General features: G+C 45.4%; 2 pseudogenes; both read left to right on the top strand.

Moving 5' to 3' along the window:
- The window catches only part of LOC132216070 (zinc finger protein 665-like), a 140,060-nt pseudogene that overhangs the window by 108,787 nt on the left and 9,859 nt on the right, over positions 1-21,414 (top strand).
- The window catches only part of LOC132216071 (zinc finger protein 91-like), a 116,128-nt pseudogene continuing 97,708 nt past the window's right edge, over positions 2,995-21,414 (top strand).

The raw sequence follows: 21,414 nt of genomic DNA, 5'->3' as shown, positions 1-21,414 counted from the left end.
GTTTTGAGAGAGAGTGAAAGGAAGGGGGACAGACACAGTGAGAGAAACATCAGTGTGAGAGAGACACATCCATTGGTAACCATCTGCTCTGGCCAGGGTTCCAGCCTGCAAGGTAGGTATGTTCCCTTTACTGGAATCAAAGCCAGGGCTCCCAGTCCATGAACCAATGATGCATATCCACTGAGTAACACCAGCTGGGGCCAGAATTAATGATTCTTGAGCTAAAAATACGTCCTAATGTCTTCTTCATTTGACAGGTTTGTTATTTATACATGACAGATAATTCAAAAATAGAAAACAAAACAAAAAATGGGGGGGGGCGGGGGCAACAAAATAGGTTATAATTATGAGAAGTGGTTATAATTGTAAGAAGTAAACTTTCTGGCCCAGCCTGTGTTGCTTAGTGGATGTGCATTGACCTATGAACCAGGAGGTCTGGTTAGATTCCTGGTCAGGGCACATGCCCAGGTTTCCCCTTCAATCCGTAATAGGGGGCATGCAGGAGTCAGTGGAACATTGATCTTCTCTCATCATTGATGTTTCTTTCTCCCTTCCTCTCTGAAATCAATAAAACATTCTGAAAAGTAAATGTAGTTTCTCTTTCTTTAAAATCCTTATCTAAGGATATTTTTTTCTATTGATCTTAGAGAGGGTGTGCGGAATAGCGGGGAGAGAGACAGAAACATTGATATGAGAGAGACACATTAATTGGTTGCCTCCCTCAGGCACACAGGACAGGCTGGAGACCAAACCTTCCACCCAGAGACCAAACTTGATTGGGAATCAAATCTGTGACCTTCTGGTGGGAGGGATTGAAGGGACATATAATAAATGTGATGTTACATTATATTAGATGTGACTGACAAATATATCACGATGTAAAGTTTATCTTAAAGGTAATTCACACCCTGTCCTCTTTGGCTCATTTGTTTGCATGTAGTGCACTCCACCAAAAGGTTGCAGGGTTGATTCCTGGTTCCACAAATTCCTGAATTGGGTGTGTGATTCCAGATCTCAGGGCTCCTTAGGGAGGCAACCAATGAATGTTTGTTTTCCAATTCTATGTTTCCATCTCTCCCATCCTCTCTAAATTCAGTTTTTTTAAAGAAAAAACTTTAAAAATATCTTCAAAGGAAGGTATTTTCCAGCTCCCAGCAGCCCCAGAGAACTGCCCTGCCAGCTGGAGGCACCTGTGTGTAGGAGCCTAAGTGAAAGCAGCAGAGAAGGGCTCAGCCACCCCGGAGTTATGTGCAATGATGAATTTTGGTTGATTTAAGCTTTGGGTGTTTTATTCCACAAGAAAGACTAGTAAGAGAAAAGAGTTCCTGAGATTGAGGTGCTCAGTAATAAAAACCTAACACGTGTGACATGGCCTTGGGACTGGCTACTGGATAGAGGCTGGAAGGAGACTGTTAGTGGAGGCTGCAAGTGAAGGAACTAGGATGGAAGTCTGGAAGGATGGGAAATCGTGTTGTTTGCTGTTTTTTGTTTTGTTTTGGGAAATCATGTTTTGATCTAGTGAAGAAGTTCACAAACCTTTTGCCAATAGCACATGAAGCAGAAGAACCACCTGGTCAACTCATAGACTCAAGAAATACTCTACATGTTTCTAAACAGGTCATATCTTTAAAGTAAATACAGTTTCAAAATACTCTAGGGGATATCTATATTCCTGAAAATACTGGAAAGTAATCAAAATTTGAAAATGGATATAAGATTAAGTAAAGAGATAATAATTATTCTTATAACTTTTAAATGTTGTTGATTTTTAAATTATTTTCTATCCCAAATATAATGAATACTAACAAGAGACATTGTACATTATGGTAAATGACCCATTATCTAGATCGGGGGTCCTCAAACTACGGCCCGCGGGCCACATGCAAATACAAATATTGTATTTGTTCCCGTTTTTTTTTTTTTTTACTTCAAAATAAGATATGTGCAGTGGGCATAGGAATTTATTCATAGTTTTTTTTTTAAACTTTAGTCGGGCCCTCCAACGGTCTGAGGGACAGAGAACTGGCCCCCTGTTTAAAAAGTTTGAGGACCCCTGATCTAGATTATAGAGACTGCTAAATTAAAGACATTCATTTCAAAATGCACTCCCAGAACACAAAAACTTTGAAGACTACAACTTACAAACAGAAAATTTTTATCCCTTGAAAAATACCAGATGAAAATATCTCCCCCACAGTGTTGGATGGAATCTGATCTCATCAGGGGCCTAACCATGAATGGATATCTGGGTCTGTCTCTGAGACCCCCACCCTCCTGCTTCCCTAAGTCAAGCTGCCTCTCCCTTCAGATGGGGAGACAGGGAGGGGCTGAGACAGCAGGCTGCCCTGCCCTCCCCCCTCCTCACTGAGGGTTTAAGGATCCAGGCGAATCGGAGGCAGAAAGTTTCTGGTTTCAAACCCAATCTGCCCACCTTTTGAGTTCCCTGTAACTTCACCTTAAGAATGTGCTCCTGGCTTGTGAAGATCCTGGGAGAGACCCCTCCCTGGGACACCTGCAGCTGAAGGGCAGACCAGCCAGTAGCTCTAAGCACAGCCTCTGGGAGCTGGGAAACTTCTGTGTGAATTCCAGGTTCCTCCTCCCTCTTTATGCTTTTGCCACAGCTGCCATTTACTCGCTAGCACCCTAATAAAAGAACAGCGCCCTTTATCTAGGGTACCTTGTGCCATCAGAGGGCACCTGGCCCTTTCCTCCCTTTAAAGAAGTAAAATAAACGCCCTCTCTCTGCTCCTGTCTCTTCTCTCCCTTGTGAATCCTTTCGCAGCCGCGTCCCCAGCCAAAACCCTGACAGTGACGTGGGAAACTCCCCCAGGAAGGGCTGTCCCTGTGGGAGGAGGTGCGGGGACCCGGGGCCGCCCCCTCGCTCCTGCCCCCCTCCCCCCCTCTGTCCCTGCACAGGCCTGGCCGCCGGGCTCGGCCCCGCCCCCATCGCGGAGCCGCTCAGCTCAGGCTCTGGCCCCGCCCACCCCGCAGGGAGGCGCCTGCGCAGTTCCTTGCAGACGCGGAAGCGGCTGTGGAGGGGAAGGTGGCGGTTCCCCTGAGGAGGGTGTTTGTCTTTAAAGCTGACGCTCCCCGTCCCCCTCCCCGCAGGGAAGGCTGAGGGCGCTGCCGGCGCTGAAGTCCTTGTTGGGGTCCCCGCCCCGGAGCCTCTCTCAGCGGTGAGTCCGGTCCCGGGAGGCTGCGCGGTGCGGGCGCCACGTGCCTTTGGGAGGAAACGGAGGCCCCGGCCCGGGGTCTCTCCGCCTGTGGCTGTGGCCACCGCCTGCCGCGCGGTTTTCCCGCTGAAAACCGTTCCCGGGGCCGCCGGTGCTCCCCGCGGGGCTGAGAGTCTGGGTCAGGGGGTTCCCGCCCTTTGCGCCCCTCCCCCCGCCCGGCGCTTTCCGCCCAAAGAGCCCGGGTGGCTCCCGGCCTGGGGGTCTGCACCCCCCTCCTAGGCCCACCCCCATTTAATAAGGGGTCTGCCTGCCCGGGGAGCACAGTGTCCATGGGGGGTCTCAGGGGGGAGGACGCGGTGTCCCCTGAAGAGGCGACCTGCCCGCAGGGAGGGGCTTTGTGGGCGCGGTGACTGCGGGGGGCGGGCACCCAGGCTGGGGGGTCAGGAGAGGGAGTGAGAGACAGACACGTGGGCGGGAGGAAGGGCAGCGAGGGGTCCACAGAGAGGGGCCCATAGAGGGTGTGGGGGGGAGTGGACGGCGACGGTAGGAGTGAGGGGGTCACTCAGGGAAGGAGCCTGAGGAGGAAGGAAGTGGAGACACAGGGAGGAGGGGGACCCAGAGAGAGGAAGGGGGGCTGAGAGGGAGCGGGTCCTGGGGAGCAGAAGTGGGGGCCGCACAGGGGGAGGCACCTGAGACAGACTCTGGTTCAGAGGAGAAGAGTTGGGGAGCGAGTGCAGGGACAGAAAGGGGGGCTCAGGGATGAGGGAGCAGAGGGAGCAGCCCTGAGTCAGCAGCTGTGGGAGCGGACAGACGGGAACAGGCAGTAGAGGGGCCACGTGTGTGGAGATGGAGCCTCAGAGACCGGGAGAAAGAGCCCCTGAAGGGAAGTAGGTTTCAGGACTTTCATGGTCCAGGTGTAGGACAGACAGAGAGAAAAGGGGAGAAAGAGGGGAGAGGGGGGCACAGGAAAGGGAGAGAAAGGGAGCAGGAGACAGATCCACAGACAGAAATACATCGTAGTGGGAGGAGGGAACCCTGATCTGGGTGATGGGTGAGCTGATGGGGTGTGGATGGTTAAATTTGATATATTGGCTTCTGGCTGTATATGTTTAATTTAATAACTAAATTGTTTAAACAGATTTGAATCAAGTTACAAATCTCCCGTTCATAAGGCTTGCAATTGTATAATTATTTGCTTCCATTTGCAACCTTTATTCACACAGAGGGAGAGACTCGAATGTTCCTGATGGGCCCCTTGTCTTTTTCTGGGAAGGATGGCAAGAAAGAGGTGACCTGGGACAAGAAATGACTGAGTCTGCCCCCACATGATGCTTTATCAAGGAATATTAGACGCATTGATCTTTTTTCTGATTCATGTATTTGCTTTTTCTATCTCTGATATTTAATGCATGTAAATGGTCATTAACTTCTGAAATCACCATTGGTGACATCTCACACTCACCTCTTATAATTTTTTTCTTAATATAAGTATTCTCCACCTTTTTCAAGCTTTAAACTCAGAAATAATTACAGTAAGCCCTAACTGTTTTGGCTCAGTTGATAGAGCGTCGGCCTGGGGACTCGGGGGTCCCAGGTTCGATTCTGGTCAAGGGCATGTACCTTGGTTGCAGGCACATCCCCATTGGGGAGTGTGCAGGAGGCAGCTGATGGATGTTTCTCTCTCATCGATGCTTCTAACTATCTCTCTCCCTTCCTCTCTGTAAAGAATCAATAACATGTATTTAAAAAAAAAATAATTACATTAAAAAGAAACAACCCTATTTGGTTTGGTTTTCAATATATTGTGTGTAGTTAAGATACTGAGCTCTGCATCCTTCCTACTGTCTATCATACTTTGAGGCATCCATTGGCACTTAGTAACATGAGACGATTTCAGTGTGCACTTGGTAAGGATGTCAGTGATCTTTTTTAAAAAAATATGTATTTTTATTGATTTCAGAGAGAAGAAGGGATAGGGAGAGAGAGATTGAAACCTCAATGATACGAGAATCACTGATTACCTGCCTCCTGCACACCCCCTACTAGGAATGGATCTGGAAACCTTTACATGTGCCCTTGACCAGAATTGAACCTGAGACCCTTCACTCTGAAGGCGGACAATCTCGCCCTTGAGTGAAACCTGATAGAGCATAATATCAATGATCTCAACAGTCAGAAGCTAGTTCTGTGAGTTGGTTCAATGTTCAGCACCTCTTTCCTTCCCTTCATGTGATTTGTTGAATTAGTGTCTGTGAGCCACAAGGGAACTGTTTCCCTAAGTCCCTCTTGTCCATTCTCTGAAACTCTTGAAGGATGGAGTGGATTGAACTGGAACTTGGTTCCCACAGAGCCCATCTATTCATGGTGAAGTCATTTGAGGAGCATATTTCAATAGATAACTTTCCCCAAAGGCTTTAGCATGAAGATCTATGCTCCGTAATTTCCTGGGACAAGAGGGAGGAAATCTGCCTGGGAAACCTGCAGGTGTACAACTTCCCGCTTCACCTCCTCCCGCAACCCAGAGGTCTCAGGGGTGCTGGGTGTGACGTCTGGTACCCAGCGCTACTGAAAACAGCTCTGGGGAGCCTTGCAGGCCCCAGGAGAGAACTAGTTAAAGATGCCATGTCATGGGCCCTAGTGCAGGCTTTTACAGGGGAGGTAAGGGGTATTGTGTTGCGTTTGGGCGTGGAGCCGAGCTGTACATGCTCTCATTGCTGTAGGAGTTTGTGGAAGTCTTTAGAAGGACAGATACATGAAGATGGAAAAAAAACACCTCACAGTATGGTCTCCATGTAGGAGCTCATTGTTCCTCACTCCTGTGACCCAGGACAGGAGGGCGTGGCCTTTTCCTCATTTTCAGGTCCTCCTGACTGTGAGTGTGAGCTGAGCTGATTAACAGGCTGTGGGATCTCCTTTGAAGGCACATTCTGTGACTCCTCAACATACTGTCACCTGAGGAAACAACCCCGACTCCCGATCAGGACCAGGACCAAATGGCTGCTTCTCAGGTAAAAGAGTGGTCCTGTCTCAGAGGCTATGTTTCCTTTTCATGGAACATCTGTTGATATATTTCTCTTTCCCTTCCCATGCCTGTGTCCCATCTGCCCGTTACACTCTGTCCTGTTACCCACAGCTGGATGACTCAGTGCTGCTTCTCCTTCTGCTCCATCATCCCTAAACCCCCTTTCTGTTCCCCCACTCGCTCTTCCCACTTCTTCTCTGAACCAGTCTCGCTATCTGAAGTACCTCCCCTTCTTTTGCCCCCACTTCTGTTCACCAGAACCCCTCTTCCACTCAGCTCCCCTTCATCTCTAGGGCTCCTTCCTCTCCTCCATATTTCTCTACTTCTGATGTTCTTGTTTTTCCAGGTCGTTTTTCTTATTTCTTTGCTTTTTTCTTATGATAGTCAGTGTCAGCAGTTTCTATATTTCCCTCTTTCTTTTTAAAAATATGTTTTATTGATTTCAGAATGGAAAGGAGAGGGAGAGACAGATAAAAACATCAGTGATCAGAGAGAATCATTGATCAGCTGCCTCCTGCACACCACCCACTGGGGATCCAGTATGAAACCTGGAGTGTGACATTATGAACTGTTCTTGTGACCTCTTGGTAAATATCTCTTTTCTTTCAGGGACCGCTGACCTTCAGGGATGTGGCCATAGATTTCTCTCAGGAGGAGTGGGAATGCCTGGACCCAGCTCAGCAGAAATTGTACCTGGATGTGATGTTGGAAAACTACAGCAACCTGGCCTCCGTGGGTGAGGATGACTTCTTTCCTGAGTTCCTACTCCATCCACAGGGTTTTGTTTCCTTTATTACTTTAAAATCTCTGATGGGGCTTCTGCTTTCTATGGTGGATTCTTGCTTTCAAGGGACAAATTGGGCACTAGCTGATTTGGCTCATATGATAGATTACTAGCCTGCAGACTGAAAGGTCCCAGTTTAATTCTGGTCAAGGCCAATGCCTGGGTTGTTGGCTCACTCCATTTTCTTTTCTTTTTTTCTTTTTTAAGATTTAGTTGATTTCTGGGAGGAAGGGAGAGTGAGAGAGACATAAAAACTTCAGCTGGGCATTGACTGATTTTTGTGTGTGTGCCCTGACCATATGGGTGAGTATAACTTCTTGAATTCGTGTTCTCTGTATAAATCGTTGGATATGGAATCATTGTGTTACCTGGTACTTGTTTGTAAATATTGGAAAACCCTCCATTGTGTTTTGTTAGTGGCTGTACCAGTGTTTTTATAATCTTGCTGACAGTGTATGAATGTTCTCATTTCTCCACTTCATTGGTAATACTTGTTGTTTTTTGATTTATGGATGATTGGCATCCTGTTAGGTATTTGGTGGTATTTCATGGTGGTGTCCATTTGCATTTCTCTGATGATGAATGAGTTGAACATAATTTAATAAGTCTATTGTGCATTTTTATGTCCTGTTTGGGAAATGTATATTGAGGTCCCCTGCCCATTTTTTTTAATACGTTTTATTGAGTTTTTACAGCGATGAAGGGAGGGGGATAGTTAGAAACATTTATGGGAGGGAAACATCAATCAGCTGCCTCCTGCACACCCTACTGGGGATGTGCCCATAACCAAGGTATATGCCCTTGACTGGAATCAAACCTGGGACCTTTCAGTCTGCAGGCCAGCGTTCCATCCTCTGAGCCAAACCAGTTAGGGCCCCCTGCCCATTTTTCAATCATACTGTCTTGTTGATGTTAAGTTGGTGTGAGTGCCTTATATATATGGGATCTTTAGTTTTTGAGGATGTAACATTGCTGGGCTTTTGTTGTTGTTGTTGTTACTTGGTATTTTCTTTGGTATGCCAAACTTATTTTTCTGTAGTTTCATTTCTTTATTTTTTAGCTTCTTTGTTATGCCTAGGAAGATACATCCAAACCAGTATTTTTAAGAGTGATGTCAGGCAAGGTTCATTGACTCTGCTTTCTTCCTGTGTTTTCATGGTGTCAGATCTTCTATTTTAGTTGTTAATTCATGCTGAGTTCGTTTTGGTTCATGGCCTATGAACAGGGTCTAGTTTTAGTATTTTTCCATATATCTGTCCCCGTTTTCTCTCACTACTTGTTGAAGAATCTGTCTTTACCTATTGTGTATTCTTGCCTTATGTCTCATAAATTAGTTGACCATATAGCTTTGGACATTTTGAAAATTGTGTTGCTTCTTTTTTCATGTTGACTTGCAGAAGGTCTCTATATATTATAGATATTAAGTACTTATTAGATAATATGCTTTGCAGACAGTTTTTCTCATTTCACAGCTTGTATTTTTGAACACACTGAAAATTTGCTTTATTATGAAGTTATTTTTATATGGGATGTAATGCCTTTTTACTATTTTCTTTGTTTACCTTTCCATTTAGTTCTATAATAAAAAATTAAATATCATAAAAACTTTCTATATGACCTAGCCGTATTGGCTCAGTGGATAGAGTGTCAACCTGTGGACTGAAGAGTCCTGGGTTCAATTCCAATCAAGGTTGCATGAGCAGGTTGCAGGCTCCTTCCCAGTAGGGGCCATGAAGGAGACAGCCAATCAGTGAATCTCTTAATGTTTCTCTCTCTCCTCCCTTCCTCTCTTAAATCAATAAAAATGTATTTTAGCCCTAACCGGTTTGGCTCAGTGGATAGAGCGTTGGCCTATGGACTGAAGGGTCCCAGGTTTGATTCTGATCAAGGGCATGTACTTTGGTTGCAGGCACATCCCCAGTAGGGGGCGTGCAGGAGGTAGCTGATCAATGTTTCTGTCTCATCGATGTTTCTAACTCTCTATCCCTCTCCCTTCCTCTCTGTAAAAAATCAATAAAATATATTTTTTAAAATGTATTTTAAAACAAAAACAAAAACTTTTCTATAAGTAGATTGAGCTTTATTAGCTTTATGTTTCAATTATTCATTTAGGTTTAGTATTTGTGTATGGTTTTTAATAACAGTCCAACTTCACTCATTCCTTTACACATAGACATCTAAGTATCTCAACACTGTTTGTATATGTGAGAATATCCTTTACTTCTTTGGTGGTATTGTTATATTGTAAATCAGCGATCTAGACAGAAAATGCCTTAATCAATTAGTGAGCCAAATTTTGGAGCCTTCATTACACTAGTGGTCTCAGAGGAGTAACCTCCCGAATATGAGCAAAAACATGGAGGAAACTTTCCCTTTTTATATCTTTCCAGCCCTTTGTCTCCCAAATAAGGGTTTTTCCTGACCTTCTGTAGGCTTTACAAAGAGCTCTATGTAAGTTATTTTTTCAAGCAGCTTGTAACCTTGAGCACAGTACATTTCAGATAACTAACACACACGCCAGAAGCGGCAACAGAGCAGCTTGCAAGGTCAGATAGTTGAACTTATTTTCCCTATTACTCAAGCAAGCAAGCGTTTACAGAAGCCAAAATAGTGTGGTTAAAATTTCAAATAGCAGTTTTTACAGGATAGAGATATGGTAGCAAGATGGAGTGTCTATGTGTCATTACCCACTGGTTTTATGTTCATGAGTCACATCATTGACTCTTGTGGGTTATTGTTGGGGAGGGGGTTAAATCGACCCCCGAGGACCATGAGCTTGATAAAATTAATTATTTGTTGAATGAAGTTAGTAAGCCAGTTTCTAAGATAGGGGTCCAGAATGAGGGTAGGGAGTAATAACGTTAAAAGTTCTATAGCTTCAGAAAGGAGTTTAGTTGGCCAGGGGGACCAATTGATATGTCTTTGGTTAGGAGTATACCTTCCCAGTCGGGTTCAGTAAGGATTTCCCCAGTGATACTATTCCTGAGTTCCCAAATCCACCTTTGAGATGGCTTATGGGGATTGTTAACCCATTTAGCTAGAAAATTATTTTTTCCTTTTGCTAGTCCTATAAAGAGAATTAAAAGCACAACACACGTGAAAGTTTATCTTTAGAGTGTCCAAAGAGTCTTGGACTCTCTATTTTGTCTGTGCTGCTTTAAGGCAGGTGTGATGAACCCACGTTGGGATCCCGTCAACCTTGACTGCCCTGAGGGTGGTCAGGATGACGGTGGTATGGTCCTTTCCAGGTAGGAGTCAGTTCTTGGGTGGTAAATTTCTTTACCTAAACTGAGTCACCAGGTTGGAAGGGATGGACCGGATCAGAAGTTTGTACAGGCAGAGCGTCTTGGACATGCTTCTGAACTGCTTTCTGGGTGGACTGTAAAGCCTGTAAGGACTTGAGTAAAGATTGGTTATGGATTTCAGCTTTTATTTCTTTCCGAAGTCTTAGGAGTATTGGAGGGGGTCTCCCAAACATAATTTCATATGGGGAGAACCCCACTTGGTATGGGGTGCACCTTGCCCTGAGTAGGGCAAAGAGAAGGTGGCTCAATTTTCACCGGTTTCTGAGGTAAATTTGGTGAGGACCTCTTTTAAGGTCCTATTCATGTGCACTACCTGCCCAGAGCTTTGGGGCCAGTAAGCCCAATGTAGTTTCCAATTAATATTTAATGTCTTTGCTATGTATTGTGAAATTTTGGCTATAAAAGCGGGTCCATGGTCCAATCCTAAAGTTATTGGTAAGCCACGCCAAACCTGGGGACTATTTCCTGGAGTAACTTTTGAGCTATAATGGTGGTAGTTTCTGTCCTAGTCGGGTAAGCTTCAACCTATCCTGAGAAGGTGTTTATGAAAACTAGGAGATATTTATACCCTGCCGGCGTGGGCCTGACTTCTGTGCAGTCTATTTCCCAGTGTTCCCCCGGGAGCTTTCCCTGAGCTCAGATTCCCGTTGGGGGTTTCTTACCATGTTTGGCATTCACTTGAGCGCAAGTGATGCATCGGGACACAATGCTGTCTATTATACTATTGAGGCTGGGTATATAGTATCTATCCCTTAAAACTTCAGTAAGCTTTGTATGGCCTAGGTGGGTGGACTGGTGTAACTGATTAACTATTGTCTGTCCTAGAGCCTCAAGAACCAAAAGTCGACTGTCCAGGAAAGTCTACTATCCTTCCAGGTTCCTGGAGGCCTGCCTCTGTATGGCTAGTTTCTCCTCCTTCTCCATATAGGCTGGTGAGGTGGGTAGGTCAGGGTTTGGAAGAGTCACTAGAATCTGTAAAGTTCCCACTGGTTTTAGGGCAGCCTCCCGGTCCGCTTCGTCCATGGCCGGTTCCCCCTTGCTTCTATGGGGTCCCCTTTCCGGTGCCCCTTACAGTGAACTAATGCTACCACCTTGGGTAGCCAGATGGCTTCTAGTAGAGCTAGAATCTCTTCCTTATATTTTATGTCCTTCCCGGCTGAAGTTAAAAGTCCCCTTTCCTTGTAAATAGCACTGTGTATATGAGCCATTGCAAATGCGTACCCGCTATCAGTATAAATCATTACTGAATTTTCTTTTGGCCACCAGAGAGCCTGAATGAGGCCAATTAACTTGGCCTTCTGTGTCGCCGTCCCTCGAGTGAGTGCCTGAGACCAGACGGTTTGGTCTAAAGCAGCGTTTCTCAACCTGTGTATTGCGACCCCTTTGGGGGTCAAACGACCCTTTCACAGGGGTCGCCTAAGACCATCGGAAAACACATATGTAATTACATATTGTTTTTGTGCTTAATCACTATGCTTTTAATTATGTTCAGTTTGTAACAATGAAAACACTTCCTGCATATCAGATATTTACATGACAATTCATAACAGTAGCAAAATTACAGTGATGAAGTAGCAACGAAAATAATTTTATGGTTGGGGGTCACCACAACATGAGGAACTGTATTAAAGGGTCATGGCATTAGGAAGGTTGAGAACCACTGGTCTAAAGTAACCACCACCGCCCCCGCATTCCTGATTCCTTCCTGGACAAAACTGCTCCTGTCCGCGAACAATACCTCGTCTGGCGATGCCAGTGGGGTGTCACTGAGGTCTGGGCAGGCTGCCTGTACCAAGTCGATGACCTCTAAACAGTCATGTAGAGGTTCTTCAGGGTCATCGTCCGGGAGTAGGCTGGTAAGGTTGATGGCAAGAATCTTGTGGACTCTGATGCAGCGTGGTCGAGTAGAAGAGCCTGAAACTGGGTGACTCGAGCATTTGCTATCCAGTGCTCCGGCGTGCTCCAGAATAAGCCTCAACCGCATGTGGAGTGGTTAGGATCAGTTCCTGCCCTAGGGTTAACTTGTCTGCTTCTTTAACAAGTATAGCTGTGGCTGCTACTGGTCTTTTCCAAGGCCCAAGACTTTGGGTGAGGACCCCTTTCGCTATGCCCCTTGTCTCACATACATAGAGGTGGAAGGGCTTAGTTACATCTGGCAGTGCTAAAGCAGGAGCTGATGTTAGGGCAGTTTTTAATATTTCAAAGGCTTGCTGCTCTGTCTTAAACTACTCCAATGGTTGAGTTCCCCCTGTGCTGGAGTATAAAGGCTTAGCGATCTCTGCAAACCCTGGGATCTGTAGGCGGCAGTATCCAACTGTTCCTAGGAACTCTCGTCACTGTCTCTTAATCTTGGGGGTGGGGATTCGTAGGATTGCCTCAACCCGACTGAGAGAAAGAGTCCGCTTGCCTTGACAGATGTTGTACCCCAGCTATGTAACTTTGGGGGTGCGGAGTTGGGCCTTCTTGGCTGATACTCTGTGTCCCAGAGTTTGTAATGTGTTCAGGAGACTTTCAGTGGCCATTTCACACTCAACTTCAGTGTTCATAGGAAGGAGGATGTCATCTACATATTGTAGTAAGGTACACTCGGGATTTATATGCTGAAAGGTGAGCAGATCTGAGCTTAAGGCTTTATCAAATAAGTTGGGGGAGTTCTTGAACCCTTGCGTAGGTCTATAGGTTAATTGTCCGGAAAATCCTGCCTCAGGGTCTGTCCATTCAAATGCAAAAATGGGTTGGCTTGCTGGGAGCTAGAGGGATGCTAAAGAAGGCGCCCTCTAGGTCTAAGACAGTTGTCCCAAATAGCTTCTATTTCTTATATATTTAAGGCCCGTCACCTATGTCGAGGTGCAGGGGGTTCCCATATAGGTGCTACGCCTAAGCGGGACATGCACGCTTGAGGCTTGTGCCAGTACCTTCTGGTCAGACACGTTCACAGAGACAGCACCGAGATCGGAGCCGAGCCGGAGAAATTACACACAAACAGGTTAGATGCAAGCACACAGGGGGGTTATTTACCAGTTCCTGATGGGTCTCAGACGCTGGGAAGGATCCACCCGGCAATACTTGCTGATACACACAAAGGGGTAGACGGCGCCGTTGGCTGCTGGCTCTTTCGTCGATCGACAGTTAATTGGGCAGAGTTTCGTGCTGGGAACCGAGACGTGAGCACACACAGGTCCTCAGGCTCTGGCGACAGAAGAGCTGTGCGTTGCTGGGTCCATCAGACTGTCTGGTGATATACCCCTTTGTAGACGTGGTCTTCGTTGGTGTGTGTGTTATCAGCGGCTGCCATGTGTGGATTCACCCGGGGTCTGTTAATCTATGGGTGTGTACAGGCTTTGGGCATTCCCATCAGATAGGTTGTTTACCAGTACTAGCTGGGTTACAAGGGTGCATTCTTGGGTCTCACACAGTATTCCTATATCTAACATTAGGTACTATAATAATCACTATAACAGTCCACACAGGGTTACATGCTTTAAGTCTTACATTCTAAGGTCCTAACGTTAAGTACCATAATGATTACTATAACAACAGTGTAAAATTTACGCTCCAGCAGGAGAGTGTAAGGGTTAGGGACTGTCAGGTGTATGGTCTCAACTCACTTGTTTACTTCCCTTATGTCCTGCACTTAGGCCGGTAGTCTTTTGTCCCTGGTTTTAGGACTGGGAGTAAGGGGGTGTACCAGGGGGACTGGCAAGGAATAAGAATACCTGCTTCTCCTAGTCTGTGAATGTGTGTAGCAATACCCCGCTTAGCCTCTAGGCTCATAGGGTATTGTCTTACCCGAGCCGGTGTTGCGGTGGCCATTAGCTGAACTACGACTGGGGTTTGGTGACTTGCCAGTCCTGGAGGGTTGCTCTCTGCCCATACGGTGGGGAAAAGCTGCTGAAGTCTTTTCAGGTATGCAGAGGGCTCACTGGCGGGTGAAGCTGCTGGAGGCAGTTCTTCCTGTAAAAGATACTCATCTGACAGAGGGCAGGTGAGTAGGATTCTGATAGGAAAAGAACCTTGGGCTGGAAGGTCCACGGTAAGGTGGGCCTCGTCCCCTTCGAACGAGTTGGTGGCTTGTAGCTTTTGTAGGAGGTCTTGTCCTAATAAGGGGTAGGGACAATCTGGCATGACTAGGAATGAATGGGTTACAGTGCTTTTCCCAAGATCTACTGTCCTTTTTTTGAAGTCCACGGGCAGAGAGTTGACTTTCCCGTGGCCCACTGAATGCAAGTTTTCTTGGTTGTTATTGGTCCTAGTAGGGGTCTTCAAACTACGGCCCGTGGGCCACATGCCAATACAAATATTGTATTTGTTCCCTTTCTGTTTTTTTTACTTCAAAATAAGATATGTGCAGTGGCATAGGAATTTGTTCATAGTTTTTTTTTAAACTATAGTCCGGCTCATCAACGGTCTGAGGGACAGTGAACTGGCCCCCTGTTTAAAAAGTTTGAGGACCCCTGGTCCTATAGGCTCTGTTAGGACGGAATAGGTGGCACTGGTGACTAGTATCTGCTAGGAAGCTAATAGGCTTGCCCCCTATCTATAATGTCACCCTGGGCTCCTGGGCCTGAGCGGGAGGGAGCCCGGCCCCTTCAATCCTCCTCTAGATATAGGACCCTCCGGGCCTGAGACTGCTTTTTCCTGTCCCCATGGGATCGGTCAGTGGTCAGTCGGGCAGTCTCTCTTCAAGTGTCCATCTTTTTTACAATAGGCGCGCTGTTTTTTCCCTCACGGGGGTCTGCTTCCCTGCTCTTGGTCTTTTTGTGGACACTTTCCTCTGGGGGCTTATTTCTTTTAGAGCTGCTACAACTGCCCTTGCTAGTATTTTGTCCTGTTTCTCCCCTGGGCAGTCTCTGTTGTTGAATACTTTTCAGGCTACTTCAATTAATTGAGACCAATTAATGCCCTGCAATCTCTCTAATTTTTGAAGCTTCTTTCTTATATCTGAAGTAGACTGGGTTACAAAGGCTTAATGAGTGCCTGTTGGTTTTCTGGAGCTTCTGGGACTGGGTCAATGGGAGTGTAAACTCTGAGCCTCACAGAGGCACTCCAGAAAAGCCGCGGGCGAATCCTGGGCCTCCTGAATGACCTCAGTGACTTTGGATAAAGTTGGAGGCTTCTGGGCTGCTGCCTTTATGCCTGATAGGAGAACATGATGAAAAGTGTCCAGGGAAGCCCTTCCTCAGCCATAAACAAGTCCTTGCTATTATTTTAGGGAGAAAGAATAGAAATATAGGATGACCAAGCCTATATCTTTAGTGATTTGTTTACTCTGGAACTTTGATGGGGAGGGAACTTATTCCTTTCTTTCCTGAATCCGAGGTGCTAGACTGTTTGAATAACAAATAAGTGTCCCAGGTCAGAAACCTTTCTACCTTTTTTTTTTTTTTTTTTTTTTTTTTAGCTCCTCAGTTAGGAAGTGAAAAAGCACTTCTGTCAGGACTGAGAACTGCTGCACACCCAGCTGGTTTAGCTGCTGCATGTAGCCGCCCATAGCCACACACCACCCATCCCCCGCCCCCTACACCGCCCCCCCCCCCCCCCAACAGGCCCTGCATGCAATGTAGGCGGCCTATGGTGTCCTTCTGGTCCGCAGACTCGTAGCTTCCGCCATCTCTCCCCACTTCCTCCTCCTGGCTCTTCTGTAACCCTACTTTCCCTATGGCCCCCACCGCCTCGCTCCTCCCCCTGCTGCCGCCCCCCACCCTCCACCCCCGAGTAGTGGACACACGCAAACTCCAGGTTGCAGGTGGTGAAAAGGTGGAGCCTGTACCCCTTCCTGAGGTGGTTGGGGCACTCGGGAAGAGGCTGTTATGAGGGCTGAGGTGGAACCTGGGGGTTTATGGGGAGGTAGGTCTGCGAAAGGCGTCCCGCCTTTCTGCACTCCCTTTGGGGACGGCTACTAATATTTGGACCCCAATCTGTAGACCACAATTCTTTAACCATGGTGGGGGATTCTGAACTAAATCTAACTATTTATCTATGTAGAAAATTGATTCGGGCGCCCGGGGTCCCTCATGACTACATTCCAGATAGTTTTGGTGATGAAAGGTTCAAAAGATCCTGTGTCTGGCCAGCCCACCCCGAATTTGGGCCACGCTGACCCGCACAAAGTCCTTAACCTTCCCTGCTCTCCCTGACCTGGCCCACTGGCCTGTATTATCTAATTAATTTTCTTCTAATAATTCTCTCCACCTTTTTATTGCATATATAACCCTTATAAATTTTATACTTATAAATTAGCCTTTAAACCTTCTTTCTGTGTCCTTTAAAAATGTATAACTATGCCTTAAACCTTTTACCAAGTATTTTTATTTTAATATTTTTTCTTTGTTATCTTTTTAGTAACTTGTACTGGCCTTTTCTTTCCTGACTGCAGAATTAATCCTTTTTAATCTGGCCAATAAAATATTATATTCCAGCGTTTCCCTGCTGAACATTTCGATACAGCCTAAGAAATACCTAGTAACCCTTCAGTGCCAGCCTTGGAGACAGAAACCTTTTGCTTCTCATTTTCTGTTTTTATCTTTTCCCACTCTTCCCCTCCATTTTTATATTAACCAGTTATTTTGTCCTTGACAGGGGGAGATAAGAACCTGTTATTTACAGGCAAGCAATACACTAGCTAGTGGTTCTTCGTTTAAATCTCCCTGAGATTTTTAAAAAATATATATATTTTATTGATTTTTTTTGCAGAGAGGAAGGGAGAAGGAGAGGGAAAGAGAGTTAGAAACAGCGATGAGAGAGAAACATTAATTCAGCTGCTTCCTGCACACTCCCTACTGGGGATGTGCCCACAACCAAGGTACATGCCCCGGACTGGAATCGAACCTGGGACCCTTGAGTCCACAGGCCGACACTCTATCCACTGAGCCAAACCAGTTTCGGCTATCTGTGAAGCTCTTTATCTGACCTTCACTTCTGAATGATAGCTTTGCTGAATAAAATAATCTTGGTTGTAGGTTCTTGGCATTCATCACTTTGAATATTTCTTGCCACTCCCTTCTGGCCTGCAAAGTTTCTGTTGAGAAATCAGCTGACAGTCGTATGGGTACTCCCTTGTAGGTAACTGACTTTCTTTCTCTTGCTGCTTTTAGGATACTCTCTTTGTCTTTTGCTCTTGGCATTTTACTTACGATGTGTCTTGGTGTGGTCCTCTTTGATTCCTTTTGTTTGGGGTTCTCTGTGCTTCCTGGACTTGTAAGTCTATTTCTTTCACCAGGTAGGGGAAGTTTTCTGTCATTATTTCTTCAAATAGGTTTTCAATATCTTGCTCTCTCTCTTCTTGTGGCACCCCTATAATTCATATGTTGGTACGCTTGAAGCTGTCCCAGAGGCTCCTTACACTATCTTCGTATTTTTGGATTCTTTTTTCATTTTGCTTTTCTGGTTGGGTGTTTTTTGCTTCTTCATATTTCAAATTGTTGACTTGATTCTTGCAATCCTCTGGTCTGCTTTTGGGAGTCTGTATAATATTCTTTATTTCAGTCAGTGTATGCTTAATTTCTAGTTGGTCCTTTATCACAACCTCGAGGGTCTCATTAGATTTCTTGTACATCTCATTAAGTTTAATGGCAGTTTCTAGAAAATTCTTGAAAAACCTTAAAAGTGTGGTTTTGAATGCTATATCCAGTAGTTTGCTTTCCTCCATTTCTGTCATTTGTGTCCTTTTTGGTTTTCTGTGCTGAGTGTCCTCTAGGACCCAGTGGTTCAGCCTCCCCAATTACCTGAGGAGGACACTCTTGGTGCACCCCCTTGTGGTCTTTGTGCACAGTCTTGTTGTAGTTAAGCCTTGATTGTTGTAGTTATCACTGGGAGGAATTGACCTCCAGGCCAATTGGCTGTGAGAATCAGCTGTGTCTGCAGTGGGAGAACTTCTGTGCTGGAGACACCCCTCTGGGACAAGACTTGTTTCGATGGGGCTTTAGTGCTCACTGAGTCTGCCCCCTGAGTGTGTAATTTATGGTTCCACGGAGCTGCAAACTGGATGGTCCCACTATGACATCTGGGTTTCCTGGCTCCTGGATCTCTAGGGAGGTGCTAATCTCACCTATACCTGAGGCTATCCAGCAAAAGCTTCCTTGCAGGGCTTGGGTGGGGCGGGTCCCACGGGATAAACAGTGTGGGGGTAGCAGTTATGGCTGCTCTCAGTCCTGCCCTCTGAAGGTCTGCTTCTCAGTGTCCTGGTAATTGCTGCAAGCCCCTTGGAGAGAAAGCTGCCCTCGAGTTCCGACCAATGCCAGACAGTCCCGCTTCTCCCATATGAGTCTGGGTACCTAGAGACTCACCCAGAACTGGAGCTCAGAGCCTGATACTCCCTCCTGATTGTAAATGACAACTGTGCCCTCAGCCGCCAGCCCACTCCACATGCACCTCCGCACCTTAGTATTTTACTTCCGTACTGCGCCTCCTCTGAGTCTCGGTATGCTTTTCTCTTTCCTTCTAGTGGTAGAATTTCCACTCAGCTAGCCTTCCTGTGGTTCTGGATGATGTCCATTCCGTCTAATAGTTGTATTTTTGAAGTGGTTGTTCGAGGCAGCAATCTCTGGTGTTTACCTATTCCGCCATCTTGGTTTCTCCTATGTAGGCCTTTTATTCTATCTTGCTTCATTATTTCTTGTAATGTCTATCACGGGTTTTTTATTTCTTTGTTTACAGTTTTTTGTTTTTTTATTGATTTCAGAGAGAAAGGGAGAGGGAGAGATATTTAGAAATATCAATGAGGAGAGAGAATCACTGATAGGCTTCCTCTTACATGTCCCCAACTGGGGATCAAATCTGCAACCCAGGCATGTGCCCTTGACAGGAATCAAACCTGTTTCAGTTCACAGTTCGGTGCTTTATCCACTGACCCAAACTGGCTAGGGCTGTATTATAGTTTTTGATTACAGGAGCTTTGAAGTATGTTTTAAAATCAGGAAGCCTGAAGCCTTTAATTTCATATATTCTTTTCTTGATTGACTCGGTTACATGGAGTCCTGTGACATTCACATTAATTTTAGAAAGAGCTTTTCTATTTCCACCAGAAGTGTCATTGGGACTTTGATAGGGACTGCTTTGAATGTCTAGGTCACTTTGGGTACCAATGACAGCTGATACTGATAGCATTACAAAGTAGGATCATGGAATGTGTTTTCCAACTTACTGATTTGTTCTTTGATTACAGCCGTCAATGTGTGTGTATATGTTTTCTTTTGTTGAACCAACATAATTCTTTTTTTCATTGAGTTTTAAGGAGAGTGGGAGGGAGAGAGGGGTAGAAACTGAGATAGAGAATAAAATAACGATGTGAGAGAGACACATAGTTTGTTTCGCTTCTTACACGTCCCAAACCTGCAACCATTTGGTGGAGGGCAGGGCCCCATGCTTAACTACTGAGACACACTGCAGAGGGCAGTCAGTAGTATTTTATACTTTACAGCATAGAAGTCATGCACATTCTTAGGAAGTACACTTAATATTTTATTTTCCATTATGCTGGTAATCTTGTAAATACATATTTAATTTGTTATTCTGTATTAATTTCTGTTCCTGTACAGGGACACAGCTAACTTCATTGGTTGGTGTTATATACCATGTTTTGAGAAATGAGTTATATATATCTATATATCTCTATATAAATATGTATATATAGTTTTAGAAATGTGGAGCCTGTGATTTCCAATACAGAATTCTGTCACCTCTTAGAAGAGTTCATTTATTTATTTTCTATTTTTCATTGTCACCATGGAACAACTTAAAATACCTTTTTTTAAAAAAATATATTTTATTGCCCTAACCAGTTTGGCTCAGTGGATAGAACGTCGGCCTGCAGACTCAAGGGTCCCAGGTTCGATTCCCGTCAAGAGCATGTTCGTAGTTGCGGGCACAACCCCGGTGGGGACTGTGCAGGAGGCAGCTGACCGATGTATCTCTCTCATCGATGTTTCTTACTCTTTATCCCTCTCCCTTCCTCTCTGTAAAAAAATCAATAAAATTAAAAAATGTATATATATAATATATATATTTTTTTATTGATTTTTTACAATATAATCTTAAATCTTAAAATATATTGTAATCTTATCTTACAACATATTTTAAATCTTAAAATATCTTAAGATTATAACAATGTACCGAAACCGGTTGCTCAATGGATAGAGCTGCCGGGGTCCAGCCCCAGCGGGTCCAGGGGTCCCCAAAGGTGTGGACGGAGTCGGCAAAGAAGGAAGGACACGGAGACAGCGTTCAGTTGATCAGCAGCCTAGCCAGGATCTCCAGCCAAGTTCTGATCTCAATCTCCAGAGAGGTTCTGCTCAGGATCTCCAGAGAGGTTCTGTCCAGGTTCTCCAGTCAGGTTCAGTCACCAGGTTCTAGTCAGGCTCTCCTGCCAATCTCCGCAGTCAGGTTCAGTCCAGGATCCCCTGCCATGCTCTCTCGCCAGGCTCCGCCTCCAGGCTCCGAGGCCAGTCCCTGTCCAGGATCCTCCGGCATGCTCTCGCCAGCGAAGTTCTTCTGTCCCTAGGCTCCGTGTAGGTTCTGTCTTCTTGATTCTGTTCTAAGTTCTGAGTGTTTCTGTCTTGTTACAACTGTATTTATACCAGTTGATTCAATCCTATCAATCTCTATTACAAAGGTTAGGGCGTTTCTTATCTCCATTCCAGGGAGAAAAGATTATGTAGTTTAAGCATGATTGTTTGTAGTTAAAGGGATTAATTACCCGCCTGGCACTTAGTTGAGGGGTTTTATTCCCTCCCTAACTTCAGGGGAAAATCCCTACCTGGGGAAAACAACCTTTCTCAGAGACCTTGGTTAAAACACATAGTGCCAAGAAGGTGAGCAAACATATTAAGAACAGTATGCCATATATGCCAGGTCCCTTGAAACAGCAAGCATGGACCGGCTCCCGGCATAGAGCGTCGGTCTGCGGACTGAAAGGTCCCAGGTTCGATTCCGGTCAAGTGCATGTACCTTGGTTGCGGGCACATCCCCAGTAGGAGGTGTGCAGGAGGCAGCTGATTGATGTTTCTCTCTCATCGATGTTTCTAACTATCTCCCTTCCTCTCTGTAAAAAATCAATAAAATATATATTTAAAAAAAATTATAACAATGTACCTTAATCCATAGTGTCAGTTTCATACAGAATCTCTGCTGGTT

Source organism: Myotis daubentonii, chromosome 15, assembly GCF_963259705.1.
Source record: "Myotis daubentonii chromosome 15, mMyoDau2.1, whole genome shotgun sequence".
Lineage (NCBI taxonomy): Eukaryota > Metazoa > Chordata > Mammalia > Chiroptera > Vespertilionidae > Myotis > Myotis daubentonii.
This window is presented reverse-complemented; position numbering and strand designations above follow the sequence as displayed.